This window comes from Myiozetetes cayanensis, unplaced genomic scaffold (assembly GCF_022539395.1).
Source record: "Myiozetetes cayanensis isolate MyiCay16 unplaced genomic scaffold, myiCay2020 scf24, whole genome shotgun sequence".
NCBI classification, from domain to species: domain Eukaryota; kingdom Metazoa; phylum Chordata; class Aves; order Passeriformes; family Tyrannidae; genus Myiozetetes; species Myiozetetes cayanensis.
In genome coordinates, this window is record NW_026087456.1 from 1,856,649 (window position 1) to 1,862,237 (window position 5,589).

Here is a 5,589-nt window from a genome sequence, read left to right on the forward strand (position 1 = left end):
GCTGAACAAGGGAAAGCTTTACAGCTGCAGAACTTTGTGGTATTTCTTTGAGTATCTTTCAGAGTCACAGCAGGATAAGTTTGTCCTCTCTATGGATTTTCCATTAACAAACTCTCACCCACAAATAGATGCTTCTCTGGCATAGAAGGACTGAGAGCACAGTTGCCATCTGCTCTCTTGCTGTCCAAGTAGCTCCAGCTCTGGTGCCTCTTTCATCAGAAGTCTGTGCAGGCTTAAACAGAAAACATCCAGAAGCTATGTTCTTTATCCAGAAGGCCTCACTATTGCTTATCCCCCTGGAGAAGACTCTGAACCATTCTTTCGTATCAAAGGAGGCAGAAAGTCTGGGCGAAGCTTGTAACACACTGTGGAATGGCGGGATAGAATGTGTGTTGGAAGTATGAAGATTTAGGGAAAATATTAAAACATTTCTTTGAGGTTCCACAGGCTGCCAAGTGTAATTCTTGCTCGCCACACTGGTTGTAGAAACGTATGAAAAAACATAAGAGTTGAAGAGAATAGTGAGGTTACCTCCAGTACCAGAATCCTTCAGTGAAGACAAGAACCTCCACAGCAGAAACCAATAGTTGGTGTGTGGTTGTGTAGACCTGACTCCTTTTGGAGGTAATGAAGTGCTGCTTTGACTACGTCGATGCAGTTTAGAAGCTTGGAAATATGTTCTTACATATTTGCTCTGTTACAACCCTACAAAAGAATATCTCATTCGATGAAGTCCATTTTTTGTAAGTTGTGAGGAATTTTTCCAAGTGATTTGAAGTGTTCTGGTCATTGCAATGTGAGGATGAGGATCACTGTGGGTAACAACTCACAATCCTGCTGGAAGGCATGGCCTGGATCAAGGATAAACTGAGATCCTGCAAAAGAGAGTGAGTTGCTCAATGGGAGACTGAGCTCTGTTAAGGTAAGGAGGAAGTTTGAGACTAAAGAATGGGCAGAAAAAGCACTTTCAATTATTTGATGTGTTATTTCCTGTATTTGATGTGAAGTTTTAACTTTTTGCCTTCTTTTTTTTTTTTTTTTAAATCATGGGAAACTAACTGTGCAATCCTTCATGATTATACCAAGATACAATAATTTGGTTTTTTCTCTTTATTTTTAACATGTTATAAAAAACAACAAAACCAACAACCTTGCATCACCATTGGCTCTGCCATACATATGTGGTATATGTACAAACAAATACCCCAGGGAAACAAACCTCAAAATTGTCAAGCTAGTGCTCAGAAAACTATTAAACAATCTTAAAAGTGAAGTTAACTAAGAAAGGTCATAAATGACTTCCATATTTAAAAATGGAATGGTACAATACTTAGCTGTTACATGTACTACATTTGTTTTTAGGTACACAGGAATTTTGACAGGATCCACTAAAGGTGTGAAGATATAAATGGTTTTGCAAGCAGGTTTAGAAAAAAAATCAAATACTGAAAGTGGAAATGTTCTGTCAGAATGAAAAAAAAGCAAAATAGATATGCCAAGAAAATATCCTGTTCCTCTAACTTGTGAAAAGAAGCTAAATTGTTGTTAATAAGTTCCTATTTGCCTCACAAACATGCATTAATATTTCTTGAGGAGGTTTTTATTCCTTAGTTTACAATAACAAGTACTTTATGTCACTGACAGCCGTCAGAGACTAATTAATTATGTTTTTTTATGCTGTTGTGATGTTCATTTCAGATGCAACTATCTGGATTTTGAGGCCCTCTTTGCTCTACTTTGTTATGGTTAATATGAAGTGTAGAAATAATTTCAGGGTACTATCTATCCAAATACAGTAATGCACACTGTAACAGCAAATCCATGAAAAAACACTTGTAAAAATACTAGAAGAGATACATAACTCTAAAAAGAGTGAAAATCTTTGGAAACAAATTGGAATTCCGTGTGATTATGTGGGGAAAATCTCTGAGAAAATGCAACAGTTGGAGAGTCAATTTCCTGAATGGTGGAGAGAAACAACCCTACAGTTTTACTTAGCTGTACGGTTGATGTAGTGTACACTAAAATACTCGTTTTACTTATCCACAGTTCCATGTCCCTGTTGGCTTTCTCAAAGAAACTAAACAGTCTGAGAATTGACATTAATGTTTTAACTTTAGGAAGTACCAGATCTACACTGAAGAGAACTTTTGTCTAATGATGGGTACTTCCCCCTCTGATTAACAGGACTACCATTTCCTTTTAAACTCTGACAGGCTTTGGCCAACTCTTGTGACCAGTGGCTCAAGCTGGTTCCTCACTCTTGCTTAAAAACCAATCCAACAGGTTTACTTTATATCACTGTGACACCACTAGATGGTGAACCAGCTTCAAGTGATACGATTAGATCTGAAAGGTGTCCAAATCAGAAGACCAGATTCTAACTCAGATTTTGGAAAAGACTGACTTAGAAATAAGCCTTTTCCTTAAAACCGAATGCCTCAACTGTAGCCATATACCTTCCAAACTGGGATAGCACCTGTGATGTCATTAGTGATTAAACCCTGCCATCTTCCCAGACTTCAACAAATACAGTGCAAAAAAAATAAAGGCTCTTTTTATCACCTTTCTTTTCCTCCCCCCCCAAACTCAAACCTAGTGAAGAGCAACATAGGACAGTTGGTTCTGCAGCATATTTCTTCCTTAGGAACACAGAAATCAGGAAAGGGCTTTAGGACTACTGAATCCAATCATTTTTTGTCACAGGTAGCCGTGTCATAAAATACTTCTTACAACCTATTTCTAATACATCTTAAAAGTCCATGGAGGATATTTAATTTTTACCATACCAATGGTAGTGCTAATTCCCACACCACCTGGGAAGCACAGAGCTCCCTCCAGTTGAGACTTCTATTGCCAGACCTCTGTGTTGGGCTACAAATTCATGGTCACCAACCATGAAACACTTCACCTCCTCACTATTTCTTCAGATTAGTTATGCCACACATGCCTGGATTTGGGGGTTTATTTTTCCTTCCAACTCTTAGGCTATTTTAGTAGTTATAGGGATGAACAGCTCTGAATATCTCTGAGAACTAACAGTTTAGGACCTGACTCAGTAAACTATGTAACATATTAACTTTAAACTTTGTTTAAGGTGCTTCAGACTTTGTTAGAACACCATATGCGTGGGTTTGCAAGCAATGACAGTATATTTAAGACCATTTTGAGAATAATTTTAAGAATATATGTGTGAGACCTGCTTAATTCTCAGAAGATTACAGTGAAACATTTAAAGGTTAAACTATATGTTAATCACACTATTCTGTTTTTCTTTTTTTTTTTTGAACCCAGTTCAAATGCATTTAGAAATGTCTCAATTTGTCTACCATGACATGAAAACAAAATGTCAACTTGTATCTCTAGCATAGGTCTGGGAAATCTTCTATTTCTAGTATTTATCTCATACCAATGGTTCCTTTTTTCCAATAAGTACCTGGAGCTTTCTACTCTTATTTTGATTTTTGTTTCATGAAACTACATTTATTATATCCAGTAATGACTGAAATGACCAACCTTGTCCAGTGGAAGGTACTCCTGTGAATGGCTAGCCTATTGAAACTAGATGATCTTTAAGGTCCCTTCCAACCCAAACCATTCTATGATTCTGTAATATTTTTTAGGTCTGGAAATTCTGTTTTATGTCCATAAGAAACCCCTTCTAAACAACAACAACAGTAAAAAAGGAAAAGTATATGATAATTCTTCAAGAAGAATTGAAGTCAAAAAGGTGTGATAGTTTTGGAGAAAATACAATACTTCATACACTAATATTTTAATGTTTGTAGGTTCAGGCCACAGAAAATAAAGCAGAAAACACATCAGTTTTTCTGTTGATTAAAACCCATCAAACCAGCAGATGTTTTCCCAAGGTTAAAATTCAAGTTCTTATTTATGTACTCTCAAGTTTACAGATACTTGACTGAATAAAGGGTGCTTATCTGGACCTGTAAGTTTAAAATAGAAAAGCTTGAGGACCTTGGACAGACTACGAAAGGCTTCAGTTGAAATGTGAGTAAAAATGTAAAAATGTGTACCTTTTCTTTTTTTTTTTTTTTTTCCATTTAAATCTTATTCAATCTACTGGAAAAAAATATTGAGATATTTACAGGTCCTGTTTTTCCATTTTTCATATTTTAAAAATTGAAAATATCATGAGTATTACTGAGGCAGTGCCTAGATTATAATTTATTTTCTAAGTAGATAAAGTACTAAGAGCTTTGTTTCTTCATTTGCTTGTATGTCACACAAAAATTAATCATATTTTTACAAGACTGTTTGTATTTTCTTTTGTTTAAATGTCCCAAATTCGAATGTGGACTCAGATACAGAGTAGCAATATTCCAAAATTAACATGAAAGGAAAGTGATAGTTAATTATCTGCTCTGTTTCCAAAAGCTTGCAAGAAATGGTTTTTCTCTTTAGGATATCATAGTTTTAGAAAGCAGGAAGAAGATGGAAAACAGCCATACACGACATAATTCCCTCAAAGACTGGAGGGTGTCCAGATAGGAACATCAAGAGGCTTTTAGTGCTGTTAAATTAGAATCAATTTCCCTTCTGGGAGGGGACTAATTTGCAGACAGAAAAGAAAAACAAGCTGTAGTAGAGATCATACCTACTAGGTATGGCATAGTTGGTTACTGAATTTCTCCCTTTCCAACCCTTCTTTAGATACCACTGCTATTAAATAAAGATAAACAAATCTTTACTTAAACAAGTCCACTGCAATGCATATCTTTGGGAGTTTTTTTGTTTATTTTTTCCCCAATAGCTACATTAGATAATATAATAAAAATGGTGATAATTATAGTAAGCTTTTTGCAAGTATGTTCAGTTAATTATTTCTTGTGAATTCAGGAGCATATCCTAGGATCAAGGAGAAGGATGCTTCAAGAAAAACTTCTAGTGGAATCAGAATATATTATGTCTCTTCATTGCAAGGTATGAGGGTTAAAAGGCTTCCTTCCATACCTGAAGGACAGGATGCCATCCAGAGAGACCTTGCCAAGATTGAGAAGTGGGCCCATGGGAATGTCAGGAGGTTTAATAGGACCAGGTGCTGCACCTTGGCTGAGGCAACCCCTGGTATCAATCCAGATTGAGGGATGAACAGATCGAGAGCAGCTCTGCTGAGAAGGACTTGTGGGTGCTGGTGGGTGTGAGGCTGGACATGACCCAGCAATGTGCACTCACAGCCCAGAACACCAAATGTGTCCTGGGCTGCATCCAAAGCACTGTGGGCAGCAGGTGGAGGGAGGGGATTCTGCCCCTCTTCTCTGGTGAGACCCCACCTGCAGTGCTGCATCCAGCTCTGGGGTCCCAGCGCAGGAAGGACATGGACCTGTTGCAGTGAGTCCAGAGGAAGCCACCATGGTGATCAGAGGGATGGAACACCTCTGCTATGAGGAAAGACGGAGAGAATTGGGAATGTTCCACCTGGAGAAGAGAAGGCTTCAAGGTGACCTAATTGCAGCCTTCCAGTGCCTGAAGGGAGCCTACAAAAAGATGGAGAAGGACTACTTACAAGAGCATGGAGTGACAGGGCAAGAGGGAACGGCTTCAAAATGAAAGTAGGTTTATCTTAGA

General features: G+C 37.6%; 1 long non-coding RNA gene across 1 annotated transcript; it reads left to right on the plus strand.

The window, feature by feature from the left end:
* Positions 1-762: 762 nt before the first annotated feature.
* Positions 763-5,245, plus strand: LOC126642782 (uncharacterized). Its single transcript, XR_007629548.1, has 3 exons — positions 763-922; positions 3,908-4,011; positions 4,861-5,245. It is a non-coding gene; the product is annotated as an uncharacterized LOC126642782 (long non-coding RNA).
* Positions 5,246-5,589: the final 344 nt, after the last annotated feature.